This window comes from Elephas maximus, chromosome 9 (assembly GCF_024166365.1).
Source record: "Elephas maximus indicus isolate mEleMax1 chromosome 9, mEleMax1 primary haplotype, whole genome shotgun sequence".
Taxonomy (NCBI): Eukaryota; Metazoa; Chordata; class Mammalia; order Proboscidea; family Elephantidae; genus Elephas; species Elephas maximus.
Window position 1 is genome coordinate 49,999,344 of NC_064827.1, and position 20,309 is coordinate 50,019,652.

Sequence of the window (20,309 nt, forward strand, 5' to 3'; positions counted from 1 at the left end):
AAATTATACATACAGAAAAACAATGGCCAAAAAGAAATACACTGAAATGTTAATAGAGGTTGGGTATAAATATTGGGAAATGTATGAAGCTTTCTACTTTTTACTACTTAAAGTTTTTTATCTTAATGAGTATTACTTTTACAATAAAAAATTGCAGTCTCTCCTGAAATATGTGGCATCGGGGGAATAACAGAAACTTATTTTATGAATGTATCTTCAATGTTTAAAAAAATCTCAACCATATTGCCAACATTGATGTTTTCACGTTTTTAAAGACATTGTCAAGGGCTCAGATTTTTAAGATTAAACATATCAAAAAATAAAACGGGCAGCTTTTAAAATCATTTAAAGGTTTATTCTCCTAAGAACTATTTTCCCTTCATAAAATTTTGATCTGTAAAATATATTTCCAATGGCTGGTATTTTTCTTTTTGCTATTTTAGTCTTCTATACTTTTGAAATAAAAAGCAATTGAAAAGGAGTTAGATACAGCAGGAAGTATTTAAAAATGTTAACCAGATATAGCTGATTAATTGAAGGGTTAGAAAAATATCTTTTCATTAGTTGAATGCATAAAAAGAGACTGACATTAAGATACACTACTGAATATGCTAGTTATATGCTTTTATCAGTTAGGTCTGTCAGGTTATTTCCAAAGTTATTTCTCTTCAATTTGCTTTTCAGTATAGTAATCTTTTTAAAAATATCCCTCATTTTCAATCTCGGTTTTAACTACTCCTCAGGAATTTGTAACCTCCCACCTAGGCTTTATTAGCTGTTAAAATTATTCCCTCAGGAAAGATAACTCCATTTAACTTATCATTTAAAAAAGTAAACAATTCAGAGGGGAGCAACTCCAGTGTTAAGAACTTGATACTCTCTAGATTTTTCAATATGATTCATTTAGGTTTAAAGCTCAACTTCAGAAATATAGGTTGGAGGGACATAACTTAATATCAAGTGTATGGTGTGGAAAAAATGAGGTTTTAATTTGATGATCCAATAGTATGACATCATTATAGAGATATAATATGATCAAAAGGGGAGAAGGGGTATGTATGTTAGCTGTAAGTCTGTTCACAAGATGCAATACATTGTTTTGTTTGCTTTCCACTTCTACTTTGATATTTTTGTGATATTCTTACATTGTCAGTGATTAAATAGAATTCTGACTCACACTTTACAATTTACGTAGCTGATTTCATAAATAAGAAGTTTCATGTTGTTTCATGTATCTGATATTTACGCATTCCCCCCTTTGTTTGTTTTTTCAAATTTGCCTAAAGCAGCAACTTACCTTTAGGCTATGCTAACACTAGTAGAATTTCCAGAACAAAAGTGGTAATAATTTTTTAGTACTCTGCTCTGGTAGATCAAATCTAGATATTGTGTTTGGTTTTCTGTTTCATACAAAAGACCATTATTAAAGAAATTGGTGATAGTATAGATCAGGCAGGAATAAGATGATGAAGGTTCTAGAAATAATTCTTAAAGAATAGTTGGAAATTATGTAGAAGCTAAACCTCAAAATGAAGGAGCTGAACTGAGACTCAGTTGAAGCTGAGAACCTCATGTGGTCCCAGGACTATATACAAACCCTGCCTCTGAGCAGAAGCAAACCCAAACATCATCACCTTAAGCTTCCAGGATTCTCCCATATTAAAATAAACCAAACACAATGTTACGGATTGAATTGTGTCCCCCAAAAATATTTGTTGTAAATCTTAACCTCTATGCCCATTTGGGAATGTGTTGTCTTTGTTATGTTAGTGAGACTGGGTTAGCGTACGGTGTGTCTTAAATCAGTCTCTTTTGAGATATGAAAAAGATGAAACAAGCAAGCAAAAGAAGCAAAGATGGAGAAAGACACATGTCAAGCCACATGAAAATCACCAGGAGTAGAAACTTCAGAAGACACAAGGACCTTCCTCCAGAGCTGACAGAGAAAGAGAGCCTTCCCCTAGAACCAGCACCCTGAATTCAGACTTGTAGCCTCCTAAAATGTGAGAAAATAAATTTCTGTTTGGTAAAGGCACCCACTTGTGGTATTTCTGTTTAGTAGCACTAGGTAACTAAAACACGTGATCTCACAGTGAAAGATCACCAGACATACCTGCCGTGAATCAGAGTCAGCAGAAGTAACAAACAGAAGATTTATTTAGACTATCAGAAACTTCAGATATTGCCATTATTTAAAATACAATATAAAATAACTAATGATGAAATGTTTAAAGTTATAAAAGAAAGAATCAGAAAGATGAGCAACCAAAAAGAGATTCTCATGACTAGGCATCATTTCTGGCCATGACAGTTCATTATGAACTATCCCAGCTGCCAAAAACATCTATAAAAAACTGAACAAAATACATACACTGTTTGAAGGAGTTGAGAGCAACCAGCATAGACAGGATCTAATCATTAAGAGAAGGGAAGTGTGAAGTGAATGCCGCATTTACCCTGGCTTTTTTCTTTAGAGTACTTTGAAAATTGGGTTGCTGAAGAATATAGCCGTAGCAAAAACCAGAAGTCTTACTAGGCTGAGGATACCAAAGTTGAGTTTGGAGCTACCAGTGGCTGGGACTTAAAGGGCAAAATCCTGGAGAGGAAAGTACAGCAAAGGGGACCCAACATTCTGGGCACAAATTCCTCTTAAGTCATTAGCAGATTCCTGAAATGTGCTTGTTTAGGACAAGGCTCTAATAAACCCAGCAGTGAACTGAAGAGCTGAGCAGAGATTATTTTTAAATTATTCCATATTTTCTTTCACATTTAAGTCTTTTAATACACAACAAACTGATTTTTGTGAGAGAATCCAATCTAGTTTTAAAAAATATGGATAACTCATTTTCTTAACACAACCTAGCTCATTAATTTTTTGCTACCAGTATCTGCCATGTGCCAGTGCCAGGCTTTTGTACTAAGTTTGTTATAATGAAGGGTCCTTAATGCTTGTGAGCCATTTAAGATTTTTTTTTTAATATTTTATTGTGTTTTAGGTGAAAATTTACACACAAAATTAGATTACCTTTCAACAGCTCATACGCAAATTGTTCTGTGGCATTGATTACAGTCTCCATAATCTGTCAGCACTCTCACCATTTCCACTCCGCCTGCCCAGTTTTCATCCATCCAATAGTTTCCCTGCCCCTCCTTGCCTTCTTATCTTTGCTTTTGCGTAAATGTTAACTGTTTGGCCTCATATAGTTGCATGTTTAAAGGAGCACATTCCTTACAGGTATTATTGTTTATTTTATAGGCCAATCTATTATTTGGCTGAAAGGTGACCTCCAGGAGTGGCTTCGGTTCCAAGTTAAATGGGTATAATCACCCTCAGGGGGCCTTGAGTCTCTATTATTTCAGTAAGTCTGGATTTTTTTCATGAATTTGAGTTTTGGTCTACAGTTTTCTTCCATTGTAACTGGGACCTTCTATTGTGTCCCTAGTCAAAATGGTAGATAATGGTAGCCAGACACCATCTAGTTATCTTGTCTCAGGCTAGAAGAGGCTGTGGCTTGTGCGGACCATTAGTCCTGTGGACTAATTTCTTCCTGAGTCAGAATTTAGCGCACTAGCTTCAAGACTTCCTTGCTCTGTCAGCTTTGAGGAAAGGTCCTTGTCATCAATCTTCCACTGGTCCAGGAGTTCCTCAGTGCAGGGACCCCGAGTCTTGGTAGTAGGAGGTCCCTCTTTCTCTACTTGCTTTTCTCTCCTTTTATCTTTTGTGAGATAAAAGGTGATGCAGGCCACACTCCCGGGAAACTCTCTTTACATCGGGGCTGTGACCTAATCCTCTTTAACATAACCTAATCTTGACTCATTATCCACAGGCAGAGATTAGTATTTACAACACAGGAAAATTCCATCAGGTCACAAAATGGAGGATAATCACACAATACTGGAAAAGATGCCCTAGCCAAGTTGACACATATTTTGGGGGGGTCATAATTCAATCCATGACACTATCAAACTTCATTCCTCTTTGTCTAGTGAAACTCTCTGATATAAAAAAAACTCTGATATATGGAACATCAAAACATTGTTTGCCCTACTTGATTATGGTATCTGTGAACTCAAGAGGGTGTGCTCTTTGTGCAGTCATCAACATCCATGTTTGCACGCATGCATGCATTCATCCAACACTTGTTAAAACTACTACGTACCAAGTACTTTGCGTGGGTCTTGGAATACATAAATGAAAGACGTGATTCCTTCAGTTGCTTACAAAGATCATGGACAAAGACATTCAATGATAATTAAAGTTGGCACATCTACCTTACAACAGATAAATGTTTTGTAAAATATCAAGGGCCACAACATGTAAGTACTCGTTGTGATTGTTTATCTGAAGATCAACCATTCTTGATGTATTTTACTATGTTTCTGTGTGTGTGTGTTTCTGTGTGATTGTAAACTATATTATGTTAACTTAGGTTTATTAGGAGGAAAATTTATCTTCCTGTAGCATTTTATTCATATCTCATTCAAGCCCCATTACCTTGTATTGTAATTATTGTTTAATCGTCTGTTTCCTGCTAGACTGGAGATCCAGCCAAGGACCTTGTTTCATTTACTTTTGAATCCCTCAGAACCTAGCTCAGTGTCTGACTTGTCTTGGTTGAATGAATAAATACATTTTATGTTACTTATATGGAAAGTCATTATAAGACAAATGCTAGACATTTTGTTTATTAGAAACATTTGCCCAGTTTCAAAATACATATATGTGGAAAAACCTACTGAACTGTGCTGCTTGGCTTAGTTATTTTGACACATATTCACTGCTGTGGAAACAAATTGCCATTAACCCAAGTGGCTGAGGAAATGGTACCCAGAAAAGTAAAATTAATATCAATATACTGAACATCTGTATCTAATTTTTTTTTTAATTTTGTATCCCTGCTTTAATCCAAGAAAGCAATCAGTCACACCTTTTCTGGGCTTCTCATAAAAGGTGTCTAATTGTTAGAAATGTTTTGCTCCAGGGAAGCTTCTGTTTTTTTTTTTACTTCCACAGATACATTTAATTGTTGATAAGGATAAAAAAAAAGTTTCAACAGCAATCTTTCTGTAGGTTAATAGTTACATATTTTTAATATTCCAGGAGGTTATTAATTTGGCTTCAAGAGAATAAGAGTACCCATTTTGAAAACTTAAACACAAAAACTAAAGACACTTCAGGTTGTGGTTGTATTGTATTGTGTTGTTTTGTTTTTAATTCACAAAAAGAATTCTTAATTCATCTATGAAAACTGAATATTAACTTTCAATTTTCAAGGTATGCTACTTTTGTCTTAATAATTTACAATAAATAAATAAAAGGAAAAGGGTAGGATACTTCTGAAACTTTTCAGGAAAACTTAATACCAGGTAACAGTATTAGGTTTCCTTATTTTATACACATTCATACTCGCACACAAATGCACTAAACAATCCATTCCTCAGTCCCCTTCAAGGTACTATTCCTATATTCCCCCTCAGTAGGTATATCCCTGTTTCGTAACTACCACAGTTAATCATAGATTTCACTTATCTACTTCCCCCACTAAAGCTATTTGAAGGCAGAGGCCGTGTCTTATTTATAGCTCTAGTTCCCAGTGCAATACCTGTCAGTTAATAAAGATCTCAGTTAATGTTTACTTGATAAATCCATGAGTGAATCCAATGTGACCATCAGATAACTTTTTTATGAATGGCATGGTCTTCCAAACTGTTGAAGTTTAAATTAATAGTTATATTTATTCCTCGTTGCTATCCACCTTACCTCCCTTACAATTTTATAAGCAGGATTTTACAAGACTTTCTGTGAGCTTAATTTCTCAGCAAATATCATTTAACCTCAACCCTAGCTAGACTGCATTTTCCAGGTGGGTAGAAAGACTAGTCTAAGGAGTCTTTGCTTCATTATATTCCAACTCCTGGGATTCCCAAACCAGCATTAACATTTGCCCTCTTCCAGGTATTTAGAACTATCTCTAAATCTTCTAGTGTCCCAGTTTAGAAGCTAGTTTCAGATATTTGGGATCTTACATTCAAATGAGTAAACCAATGAAAACCAGAGTTGGTCTGTGTTTTGGGTTGAATTGTGTCCCTCAGAAATGTGTATTGAAATCCTGTGGAGGTAATCCTGCTTGGAAATAGGTTTTTCTTTGCTTAGGTTAATTAGGTCATACCACAGTAGAATGAGTCCTAAACCTAATCACTTATGAGTTATATAAAAAAAAAAAAGCAGAATAAACACAGAGACACACCAAGAGGGAAGATGCCATGTGAAGACAGACACATGCGGCAGATACATGTACAAACCCAGGAACACCAAGGATTGCTGGCAGCTACCAGAAATTGAATTAGATAAAGAAGGCCTCCCCCTAGAGCCATACCTGAATTTGGACTTCTAGTTTCTTGAACTATGAGAGAATAAATTTCTATTCTTTAAAGCCTCTACTTGTGGCATTTTTAGTTATAGCAGCACTACAATAGTCTGCTTTTAAACAAATCTGAGAGTTCAAATCAAAACCTGTTTCTCCTTTAACACTTTGTTTATATAGTTAACACACTTCAGGTTGCATGCATAAAGTTTATTTTCACAAGGTGCGGCATGTCAGCAAATCTTGTTTGAAATCACTATTTTAAATTTTTCTAATATTGTTCTAGTAAGAAAAAAGATTTTGCCTAACTTCATAGTAGCTTCAAAGCAGTTAGACTAGTTGTATATTTTATGTTTTCTATGTAGTGAAGTTGACAATAATTACATTCTACATTGATCAACAATCCATGTCCGTGGAAACAGGAGTCAAGAAATCAAACAACTTCTTGCATTGGGCAAATTTGCTGTAAAAGACCTCTTTAAAGTTTTAAAAAAACAAAGATGTCACTTGGATGACTAAGGTACATCTGAAACAAGCCATAGTCTTTTCAGTCACCTTCAGTCACCTCGTATGATATGAAAGTTGGATAATGGAAAAGGAAGACAGGAGAACTGATGCATTTGAACTGTGATATTGACAAAGAATATTGAGTATACTATGGACTGCCCAAAGAATGAACAAATCAATCTTAGAAGAAATAAAACCAGAATGTACCTTAGAAGTGAGGGTGGTGAGACTTCATCTTGCTTACTTTGGACACATCATCAGGAAAGACCAATTGCTAGAAAAGGACATCATAGTTGGTATCTTAACCTGGGTTCTCTAGAGGAGCAAAACCATTGAAGCGTGTATATATATAGAGAGAGAGACTTAATTCAAGGACGTGGCTCATGCAGTTGTGGAGGCTGGCAAGTCCCAAATCCATGGGTCAGAGTCTTCTCCTGACTCACATGGTTGCAGGGGCTGACGAACCCCAAATCAGCAGGTCACATGGCATGCTGCTGGTTCACGGGCTGCAGAAACTGGCAGATCCCAAGACCTGCACATCCCAAGATAAGCAGCCCGTGCAGATAGCAGGCTGCTAATGCCAGGAACTAGAGATCAGAGGATGAAGAGTTGGATGTAGGATCCAGAGAGAGCTAACATTGCAAGAACATCCATATATATTGGGTGCAGGCCACACCCCCAAGGAAACTCCCTTTTCAACTGATTGGCTGTTCACATCAGATCACAAAATGGGGATAACTATATCAGATCACAAAATGAAGAATGATTGCATCATTACATAACTGCCAAACCACTGAGATTCATGGCCCGGCCAAGTTGACACACAACCTTAACCATCATAGTTGATAAAGTAGAGGGCCAGTTAAAACAATCATGAAGATGGCACAGGACTGGCCAGCGTTTCATAAGGTTGCCATGAGCGCGAACTTGATGGCAACTAACAACAACATATATAGATTGAGTTCTTCAAGGCTACTTTGTGCTGACAGGATCAGGAATTACCTTGTTTTTCAACATACATACTCTGTTAAAACTTACTTTATCAGACTTCAGGTGACTTCTGGCCAAGAGGAATTCCCAGATTGTTTCCCAGTCAAAACCCTAAGGAAGTACCTAAGGAGTTTCTTTTTCATGGGGCCAGATTCAGGATTTAAACCCAGAGTATCTTCCTTTCAAGTGCAGTGTTTCTTCTTTATGTTATAATACCTCTCAAACACAGTAGAGCACCCTTGCAGATTGTATTTTAAAATCTGCATGGCTTGTAGAATTTTGTTTTGAACATGTTATGTTCCAAACATATTCATTTTCTAATCATCTTTGCCTATTCACTGACCTCCATTTTTACTAAGTATAGAAAATACAAGCATCTGCTTTCCACGTATAGATTCAGAGATCCCCACAAGCCTAGATTCCCATGGAAACCAGTCAAAAACTAATAGGAAAAGAAAGAGTATATATTGAATTTCCCTGAGACTTACAACTTGTTTTTCATTAGACCCATGCTGATTTCTTTTAAACTCTGGGCACAGGGCCAGCAAATATTCTTACAACTGATAAAAAAGAACTTCAGATCCATTCACTTTCATTAAACTTTTTAAAAAATTAATGTTGTATATAACATCTTTTCCAAAGAAAATTTGAGCATTAATTTACTGATAACCTTCTTCTGTCATAGCACCATATTCATTCATGTAATTTTCTCTTTTGTTTTTTCCTACCAATTTAGTGTTCAAAAAGTGTAAGAGGGAATGGGGGTACCTATTATTCCTATAGGATGAATATTGTCAGCCCCTGGGCCCATGTTTTCCCTGTAACCAATCACAGGGCTCTTTTACCTCATTTAGCTGTAAATCTTGTATGAGGCCCAAATGATCATTTGCAGATATAACAAAATTATAACCAAAATCCAAAGTAAAGGACATCAAGAGGGCCAGAGAGAAGGTGATCAGGGGTGGGAAACGTTGTAATTTTAAATAAGGTAATCAAAGTTATCTTTATTGAGATGGTGACATGAAACCAGACTTGAGGGAGATATCTTAGGGAAGAGCATTCTAGGTCGAGGGAACAGTCAGAACAAAGCCCTTAGGATGAGAGTATGCCTGGAATGTTTGAGGAATAGCAAGGAGGCTTGTGTGATTATGAGGGAGCAATGAAAGATGTAGGACAGAGAAGAAATGGAAACCTGACCCTGCAGGGCCTTGTAGGCAGGGGCAGTTATCCAATAGGCAAGGTAAGCACGGGCTTATCTTGCTTACTGGGTCATCCGCAGGATTATAAATTTGAAAAGAGGCTTTGATTCTGTAGGGAGGTACTATGGGATTGGGAAGGAGATAAATGCCAACCATACCTAGAAGCAGAAACATTGATATGGTGAAAAAATGTGAAATTGTTCACTACAGATGATCTGGTGAGCAAGATAAGCACCATGCTTACATTGTTGTTGTTAGGTGTCGTTGATTTGGTTTTGACTCATAGTAACCCTATGTACAGCAGAATGAAACACTGCCATATCCTGCACCATCCTCACAATTGTTGCTACGTAAGAGCCCATTGTTGAAGCCCCTGTGTCAATCCATCTCATTGAGGGTCTTCCTCTTTTTTTGCTGACCCTCTACTTTTTTTTTTTCTACTTTACCAAGCCTGTTGTCCTTCTCCAGGGACTGGTCCCTCCTGATAACATGTCCAAATTCCAAAGTACGTGAGGTGAAGTCTTGCCATCCTTGCTTCTCTGAAGCATTCTGGGTGTATTTCTTCAAAGACAGTTTTGTTCGTTCTTCTGGCAGTCTGTAGTATATTCAGTATTCTTCACCAGCACTATAATTTAAAGACATCAGTTCTTCTTTGGTCTTCCTTATTCATTATCCAGCTTTCATATGCTTATGAGGCAATTGAAAATGCCATGGCTTGGGTCAGGCGCACCTTAGTCCTTAAGGTGGCATCTTTGCTTTTTAACACTCTAAAGAGGTCTTTTACAACAGATTTCTCCAGTGCGATACATCGTTTGATTTCTTGACTGCTGCTTCTGTGGGCATTGACTGTGAGACCAAGTAAAATGAAATCCTTGACAACTTCACTCTATTCTCCATTTATCGTGATGTTGGTTATTGGCCTAGTTGTGAGAATTTTTGTTTTATGTTGAGATGTAATCCATACTGAAGGCTATGGTCTTTGACCTTCATCAGTAAGTGCTTCAAGTTCCCTTTACTTTCATCAAGCAAGGTAGTGTCATCTGCATAACACAGGTTATTAATGAGCCTTCCTCCAATCCTGATGCCCCATTCTTCTTTATATATTCCAGCTTCTTGGATTATTTTCTCAGCATACAGATTGAATAAGTATGGTAAATGGATACAACCCTGATGCACACTTTTCCTGATATTAAACTACGCAGTATCCCCTTGTTGTTTTCGATAAACTGCTCATGGAGCGAGAGAGCTGAGTGCTTTCAGGCAGGAGCCTTCCTTGCAGAGTAGGGTGCCTCTAGGCACTTAGTGGTAGCGCTAAAGAGCTTTGTAACATTTACCAGAGCAGGGCAGAGGCCCACGGGCCAGGGCGAGGCTTGCCTGCAGGCATGGCTGAGAAGAGGCTGTCTTGATTGAAGAACTGTATCCTGAATTATTCCCCATCCTTAATTGTAACCTGTTACTTTCCTAATAAACCTCAGAATCAGGAGTATTTCCTGTGAGTTCTGTGTGGCCATTGCAATGAATTATCAAACCAAGCAGAGACGTGAAGAGTGTCATTTGAGGGACGGCTAGTGTCAGAATTGGTAGAAAGATTGGAGAGAGAAGGTATGTCTGACCTCTGCTTCATAGGGATCAGCCTCAGGCTGATGCTGATGGTGATTCTCCTCCCTATTTGTGAAGTTAGACAAGGAGGTCCGGCACCTCCTCTACTTTTACAGTTAATGCCAGGCTGCACTGAAGGCATTGCCGAAAAACAAGACTCTAGGAATTGACGGAATACCAACTGAGATGTTTTAACAAACGGACGCAATGCTGGAAGCGCCCACTTGTCTATGCCAAGAAATTTGGAAGACAGCTACCTGGCCAACCCACTAAAAGATCCATATTTGTGCCCATTCCAAAAAAAGTTGGCCCAACGGAATGCAGATATTATTGAACAAAATCATTAATATCACATGCAAATAAAATTTTGCTGAAGATCACTCAAAAACAGTTGCCACAGTATATAAACAGGGAAATTCCAGAAATTCAAGATGGGTTCTGAAGAGGCCATGGAACGAGGGATATCATTGCTGATGTCAGATGGATCCTGGCTAAAAGCAGAGAATACAGAAAGGTGTTTACTTGTGTTTTATTGACTTTTAAAAGGAATTCAGCTGTGTGGATCTTAGGAAATTATGGATAACATTGCAAAGAATGGGAATTCCAGAACACCAATTAATTGTGCTTGTGTGGAACCTGTACATACACCAAGAAGTACTTACCTTGCCTATTGGAAAAGCTGCCCCTGCTTAGGCTGTTGTCAGGAATACGACATGAGTAGTCACTGGAGGGTTGTTTTTTATTTTTTCTATTGTGGTAAAATATGTAGGACATAAAATTGCCGTGTTAACCATTTTTAAATGTACAATTCAGTGACATTAATTACATTTACCGTGTTGTGCAACCATAGTTGCACATTTGAAATACAATTAGGTCCATCTGTTTTGGTTTGCTTTCATTTTTAGATTCCCCCCTTCCCATCCTTGTTAATTTAATTTTTTCGAAAGTCAAAACTACAGAGGACCGGAGATTCAGAGAAGCCTCACTGCTCTCATATACCTCCCATCCCATTTTACCCATCTGTTGTAGGCAACCAAATTTATTCTTTTCTGGCTTACTCTTCCTGTGTCTCATACATGTATATATTCTTACTTCTCCTTCTTTTTCAAACCATATATGTTCTTTCGCACTTCTGATAGTATAAGATTTTAAAACCCAATAAAAAGGAGAAAAAAGCAGTAAGTTTACATCCGCCTGGACTCTGGAGTCCTGTGACTAGAGACTTGCCTCACAGTACACTCACACTAATGTAGAAGAATATTCATTTCATCATTGCTTACTTATAATGGCAAAAATTGGACACAACATATTTGTGAATTAGTAGTGTGTTATTAAATATATTGTATTTTTTCATACAGTAAAATATTTTGAAGCCATAAAAAAATAATTAGATTAATCCATATACATGGACATGAAAAGATGTCCAAGGTATATTTTTAACTGAACAAAACAAGTAGCAGAATGTGTGGTAGAACCCCATTTTTGTAAATAAATAACTAAAAAATAAACGCACAGTTATGGATGCATTAGTACATACATTGAAAAAAATCTTAAGAAATGTACTGTTAGCATTGGATATCCTTGGTAGTGGAATTGTGAGAAAATTCATGTTTTTAAGTTAAACATTTTTATGAGACATATTTTTATTCTCAGAAAAAAATCCATTAAGCAAACTTTTAAAAAATTCTAAATTTTATTTCGAGCCAGTTTTCCTGATACCTTTTAATAGTGACAATACTTTATATTCCTGCAGTTCCCTACATTTTAAACTTTCTTTGAGATTTAACTAAGTTTCAGATCTTCAGTTTCAGAGAGAGGCGAGGGGACTAAATCCTGTTTTTCTTCATTTCCCAAATCATTTTTTCAGTATTATCTCCTACTATCGAAACAACTTAACTTCTGACACTTTTCTGATCTCCTTTCAAGATTTCCTAATTGAAAAAAAGCTTACTTGTCTCCTTCCTTTTAACAGTTATTTTCTTGTTGCTTAGTAGCCCTCAACACAGCGTGTATCATTGAACATTTGTCACTCAGTTTTTTTTTTTTTAATTACATAGTATATACAATTTTTCTTTCCAGTTTTTATTATTCTACCATCTGTACTGTTTTTATTTGGGAAGTTTCCTATCTGTTTCTAAAGAATGACAGCCTTTTTGTAGTAGCTCTATCGTATATATCTTAATTTATATTCTCTATTATTGGTGAAAGAGCCTGTTGCCCAGTGATTAAGCACTCAGCTGCTAACCAAAAAAGTCAGCAGTTTGAACACACCAGCTGCACCAATGCTATAAACTGATTATTGTCCAGAGTGGCTCTAATGGTGTTTTATATTAATACATCTTCAGCTTTGTTTCAGAGGGAAGCCTATCCTTATTGTTTACCATATTTTTTCACAAATAACATACTCACATAAATAACACCCCCCCACATATAACGCGCTGAAATGATGAGATTAAGTAAGATAGTTCTGGCATAATGTGTGTATTATTTGCATAAAACTACGGTAGTCTTTGGGCTAGTAGCACACAGACACAAAACATTCTAGGAACATTGCTTTAGTAAGCCAGGAATTCCATAACCAATTACCTCCTATTTGTTAGATCACACTAACATAGATATATAAGAAATATAAACTAAATCTGAAGTCAGCTGCTTCTGGTATTCACAGAAAAAAAAAAAAAAAACAGAACCTCTCAGTAATTTAAAATATTAAAATGCCGAGAGTTGTACTATTAGCCATGATGTTACCAGGTATCTCTACTTGAGTAGTTTCAATTTCTTTGCCTCTGCCTCTGTAGCCTTCTCAGAAAAAGTAGCTAGAGGCTTATTTATCAAACATCCATCTAATAAATTACCTCTAATGGTTCTGCCTGGAGTGGCACAAACCATTAAGTGCTTGACTACTAACCTAAAGGCTGGTGGTTCAAACCCACCCAGAGGCATCTTGGAAGACTGGCCTGGTGATCTGCTTCTGAAAGGTTGCAGCCTTAAAAACCCTATGGAGCAGTTCTATACACACATTGGGTCACCATGAATCAAAATTGACTTGACGAAAACTAACAACAACAACAACAATGGTTCTGCTGTTGTTAGAATGAATGTTCTGGAAGGATGCCTTCTCACTTGACCATAATGAGAATGCTACCTTTGTTGGGTTCCCCAAACTCTGTGTCCTCAGTTATGGTGAAAGGAACCCACCTTGGCACAACTTCACGAGTCCTAACCAGGATGACCTTTCAACGTACGAATGATTGGTAGAAAGCCATGAACAGAACAGCACCAGGCTGTGCTTTTATTTATCATGTAAAGCTTTAGCTAATTCTAAAGGAAGATGGTCAAGTGAATCTTGAAACGATGCCTCTCTGAGAATTCATTCAGCAAGCATTTACTGTGGGCATATTTGTTCTACTTTCACTGTTTCACGTTCATCGTGCACAGAGGATTTTGAAATGAGGAAGACATTCTTCCTTTCTTTCAAAGATCTCACCATTTGGCACAGCCAACCACTGAGACAGCCATTGGATAACCACAGAGATTGTACATTGTACCATGTGTACATCCTGTACAAACTTATGGGTATCCCTCAGGACTCAACAGACCTGACTCTGTATCTTGAATATGGAGTGATATATGTAATAATGTGAAATCTGAGAATTCTGGTTGCCTATCTTCTCCAACAGTATAGCAGTTTACCTTTTTAGTCTCATCGTTTGTAGGTAGATTATAAAATACACATGGTCATTGGTCAAATAGAATGCCTTCTTGCATTTATACTTTCTCCCTCAGAACTCAATTGCTCTTCCTCACTTACATTAGGCTGACTTGTAAGCCTGAATTTATAGCTGTTATCGCTTTTCTGAATTTGTTTCAGTTACTCATTATCTGCCTTCATAATTTACAATTGTGTATCCTATTGTAACCTAAAACTCAGCTTCCTTTATTGATTTCCCATTTTTGTGGAGAAAATTATCGTTCTTCAGTAATTTGGGCTTAAAATCTTACCTTGATCTTGGACTCCTTCTGATGTCCTCAGTCTCCAGATACGTCAAGTTCTATTGAGTCTTATTTTGTAACCATCTCACATTCATTCTTCCCTTCCGATTCCCTCTGCTACCATTTAATCTAGACCATTATCTTCTGAAAACAAAACTTACATAAACTGAATGTTGTGCTCAAAAAGAATTTGAATATTATCTACTTTATTGTCAGTATGTCAGAAGTGGAACTTATAATTCACTCAAACTAGACTTGAAGTGGCTGGGACTGCAGACATCGCTGGGATGGACAGAAAATAAGGGAAAGCCCAGCCAGAAATGGTGGGTGGGTACCCCAGCAAGTGGAGCTAAAGACAACCTAGAGAACACATATGCTGAAATGTGGAGATGAGAAAAGTAGGTAATCTGTCAATTAATAGCAGGACCATAGTCACAAAGTTGAAAGAAGGGATGAGGTATGGCAGGACATGCATTTCTCTGCGAGAACTCACCAAGGGTAAGGTTTGAAGAAATTTGGATGCTAGGCAGGTTTTTAAGTTAGCACATTAAAATAATAATAATTAGGGCCCCAATACCCAAGACCATAGTACTCTTCACCCCACAAGTTCAATTAAAAGCCATAGTTGCAAAAAGCATTGGTCTTCAGAATTTTCATTGAGTCAACAGGTACTTATTGAGAACCTATTAATCGAAGGTATTGTTCCGTGTATTTGGGATATGCAGTGTACAAAACAAAACAAAATCCCTGACATTATGTTGGTGGGAAACAAACAATAAGCAAATGAATAAGTATTATAAAATATGTACAGAATTATTTCAGATGGGGATAAGTGCTATGGAAAAAATAAGGCAAAGGAAGGAGGTTGCAAAATAATGTAGGATGATCAGGATAGGCCTCCCTTAACAAAATAACATTTGATTTAAGACTCAAAGGAGGTAAGACAACAAACCCTTGCATGGAGAGAGAAAACCAAGTGCAAAGGCCTTGAGATGGGATCATGTTTGGTATTTACAAAGAACAATGAGCAAGGTCACTGTGGCTCTAGTGGAGTAGGAATGTGTTCAAAGGTCATGCAGAGCCTGTAGGTTATTTAAAGATTCTGCTTTTACTCTACACAATAGGGAAGGTTATTGAAGGGTTTGAGCACAGAAAATATGATCGAGGTTCTATTTTGAAAGGCTTGCTCTAACTGCTGTGTTAAGGACAGACTGTCAAGGAATGAGAGCAGAAGAGACAAATTAGGAAGCTGAGACATGAAGTTGGCTTGGACCAGAGTGGTGGTAGTGGAGGTGGTAAGAAGTGATCCAATTTTTTAATTTACTGATGGATTATAGATGTGAGAGGAGTCCGTGAATCTGCCACTAAGGTTTTTTTTTTTAAGGCTTAATTCTTTTAAATAGTTTATTAGGAAGAACTTCAAACATATTCAAAAGTAGAATAATATAATGACCCCCTGTATCATTATTCAGCTTCAATAATTACCGATTTATGCTTATCTTATTTCATGTACTGATGTAACCCTATCCACTTCCCCCTTCCTATATTAAAGCATATCCCAGATACTATATCATTATATCAATATGTATTTCTAAAAGAAAATGACTGCTTTTAAATATAATCATCATAATACTTTTTTTTTCATTAACAAGAATTAATATCATATGTCATCAGGGGAGGTCAGCACAACTGGACTAAACCAAAAGCAGTTTCCTGAATAAATGGAATGCTTTGAAGCCCAGTGTAGCAGGGGCAGGGGTTTGGGGACCATGGTTTCAGGGGACATTTAAGTCAATTGGCATAATAAAATCTATTAAGAAAACATTCTGCATCCCACTTTGAAGAGTGGCGTCTGGGGTTTTAAACACTAGCAAGTGGCCATCTAAGTTGCATCAATGAGTCTCAACCCACCTGGATCAAAGGAGAATGAAGAACACCAAGGACAAAAGGTAATTACGAGCCCAAGAGACAGAAAGGGCCACATGAACCAGAGACTACATCATGAGACCAGAAGAACTAGATGGTGCCCGGCTACAACTGATGACTGCCCTGACAGGGAACACAACAGAGAACCCCTGAGGGAGTAGGAGAGCAGTGGGATGCAGACCCCAAATTCTCATAAGAAGACCAGACTTAATGGTCTGACTGAGACTGGAAGGACCCCGGCGGTCACGGCCCCCAGACCTACCATTCCTGAAGCCAACTCTTCAGACATGGATTGGACTGGACAATGGGTTGGAGAGGGATCCTGGTGAGGAGTGAGCTTCTTGGATCAGGTGGACACTTGAGACTATGCTGGCATCTCCGGCCTGGAGGGGAGATGAGAAGGTAGAGAAGGTTAGAAGCTGGCGAATTGGACACAAAAAGAGAGAGTGGAGGGAAAGAGTGGGGAGAGTAATTGGGAGTATGTAGCAAGGTGTATATAAGTTTTTGTGTGCGAGACTGACTTGATTTGAAAACTTTCACTTAAAACACAATAAAAATTAAGAAAAAAAATTATATGTCATTAGATAGCTCATCAGTGTTCAAATTACCAATTGTCTCATAAACCTGATAAATGTTTTTGTTTATTTACCTTTGTTTGGATTGGGATCCAAATACTTTATACCCATTGCTGTCGAGTTGATTCCAACTCATAGTGCCCCTACAGGACAGAGTAGAAACTGCCCCATAGATTTTCCTAGGCTGTACATCTTTACTGAGCAGACTGCCATATCTTTCTCTCAAGAAGGGGCTAGTGGGTTTGACCCACCGACCTTTTGGTTAGCAAGCAAGTGCTTAACGCCTGTGCCACTAGGGCTCTTGGGATCCAAATAAGAAGTAGATATTTGTTGATAGGTCTTTTAAAATATATAGATTTCCCCTTCATCCTTTTTTTCCCCCTCTATTTTTTGTTAAAAATAAAAAAATTTTTTTTATTTTTTGTAAAGGCAGCTTAACCTCTACTCTACCTTGATGTTTCAGTCTAGACAGATTTTCTGAGTCTAGATTATGTTGATTCCACCTCCAGGTATAGTTAACATGTTCCTTTGTCCTCTGCGTTCCCTCTAAATTAGTTATTGGATCTACAGACTTACTCTGATTCAGGTTAAAACTTTTTGGCAAACCTATTTCATAGTTATGATACGTTTCTTATCAGGAGGCATATAATATTTAGTTGTCTCTATTTTTGTGATGTTAGTAGTTATTGATGCCCAGTGTCTAGAGCCAATAGTTCATTTAAAAAAAAAAAAAACCCATTGCTGTCAAGTCAATTCCAACTCATAGCGACCTTATAGGACAGGGTAGAACTGGCCCGTAGAGCTTCTAAGGAGTGCCTGGTGGATTCGAACTGCCAACCTTTTGATTAGCAGCCCTAGGTCTTAACCACTATGCCGCCAGGGTTTCCAAATAGTTCGTTAATAGTTGCAAAATGGTAACATTCTAATTCTATCATCCCTTCGTCAATTATTAAGCTGGAATAATTCTTTGAAGAGAAACTCCCCGTTTCTGCTACTAGATTATTCAACGCTACAGTTCGTACAGAAAAGGAAGAATAAATGTTTGGTTCTTTCTCCTTTAGCAGTTTTCAAAATAATGAGTTGGTTTCCTGGTATCCTCCCATGATGACCAATTAATTTTTTTCTTTTTAATTTTTTATTGTCATTGTGAACAAGGCATAGAATTTTTTAGTATCATTTTAATATATTTGCTGTATCAGTCCATTAAAGTTATTGTCTTTAATTGATATTAAAATTACTCCATCTTTCATGTATGGAAGCTTCTTCAAGTTGGTTCCTGGATCCTTTTTTTTTTTAATAATATTGTATTTTTGGTGAAAGTTTACACAGCAAATTAGGTTCCCATTTAACAATTTCTACACAGATTGTTCAGGACATTAGTTACATTTTTCACAATGTGTCAGCATTCTCATTAATTGCGTTCTGGTTGTTCCATTTCCAGTACTCTAGCTTCCCTGCCCCCCTCATCTTCACATTTTTGCTTTAGAGTAATATAAATCATATAGATGGTTTTTTAATGGAGCTCTGTACTCACGGTTAATATCCTTTATTTCATGTGCCAATCTGTTATTTCGCTAAAAGGTGACCTCAGGGGATAAGTTCCTGGTTCCTTTTGACACAATCCTTGTATTTGATAGCTTCCTTACTGTCTGGTATAACCAAATATTCCAGGTTTGCTTTATGTATTTTTTGCTGCAGTTTTCGGAAGCAGCCATTTCTCCAAGGAAAAAGTATTTGGAGACTGCAATCTAGGGCCTAGAGGTGCTAATTGCTACTGGTTGACCACTGTTTCTAAGCCTTTACAGTCAACAGAGCTTGAAAATATTTTTTTAAGATAAAAATATCATGATTTCATCACTTCCTATTCTAATTCAGGGCTAAGAAGTTTTTAACTTAACCTCCACTATCTTACATCTCTACTCTTTTTTCTCACTCAGCTAAGAATGATAAAATGTTACATTATACAGATGAAGAAACTGAGACTCAAAGAGCTTGAGAAATTAATCAGTAAGTGGAAGACCCAGGATTCAAACATAGATCTCTCAGACTCCAAAGTCTTTGCTTAAAAAAAAAAAAAGTTGTTAGAAAATTTAGCTTGACTTAGATGCAAGGCATAACATTTTTAATAGAACTGCCTGGTAGAAGATTCAATTCAAGTAACACATTTTGAGCACCCATTTTTATGCAAAGGGCATGTTCTATTGTGTGAGATTGGTGTCCATCAGCAAATCTTGTCAGCTCTACATTCTAAATTTATCCACAATTCAACCACTTTTCTCTGCCCCTGGTCCTAGCCACCATTATCTCTTGCTTGGATTATTGTAGTAGCCTCCTAACTGGTCTCCTGGCTTCTGCCCTGCCCCCTGCAGTCTATGCTTGACACATAAACTAAAATGATCCTTTAAAACCTTCATTAGATTGTATCACACCTCTACTCTAAACCCTTTAAGAGTTTTCAGTCTCAGAGTAAAAGCCCAAATATTTCCTATAACCTGTAAAGCCCTATTCTGAATCCCCTTCTAGCTATATGACCTTATTTCTAATCTTCTCTATGTTTTCTTTGCATAAGCCCCCCTGGCAGCAGTTCTGTTCCTCTAAAAAGTGAGCAATGCTGTTTCCTTGAGGTTTTTGCATTTGCTCTTCCATCTGCCAGGAATGCTATTCCAATAGCTATCTCCATGTTCAACCCCTTCACTCTCATTAAGTCTTTACACAAAAGTCTAATTGCCCCCTCACCACACACATCTGATAATTTATTTGTTGTTGTTTTTTTTTTTTTACTTAGCACTTAACATTATCTGAAGTACTATATAGTATATTTTTCTTGAATATTGTCTTTTTCCCACTAGAATGTAAACTCCATGAGGTCAGGGATTTTTTTTTTTTCTTGTTTGTTTTATTCACAACTTTATCCCCATTACCTAGAACAGTGCCTAGTGCTCAAAAACCATCTGTTGAATGAATGAGTATACTTCTAAGGTTTTAATTTTGTTAATTCTCCTAGGTGGTCCAGCATGTCTTACGTTATGTATGTATTCTCAACTAAAAAAGTATGACGACATTCCAGTTGTTTAATGTTAGAATATTTTTTAGAGGAAGACTAGCTCTGCTTTTCTCTCTTTTCTCATATAGTCCCTTACTCCAACCCCAAGGAC

General features: G+C 37.1%; 1 protein-coding gene across 4 annotated transcripts in view; it reads left to right on the forward strand.

The window, feature by feature from the left end:
• INVS (inversin) overlaps positions 1-20,309 on the forward strand; it is a 167,964-nt gene that overhangs the window by 32,885 nt on the left and 114,770 nt on the right. The gene's annotated exons all lie outside the window — the stretch shown is intronic.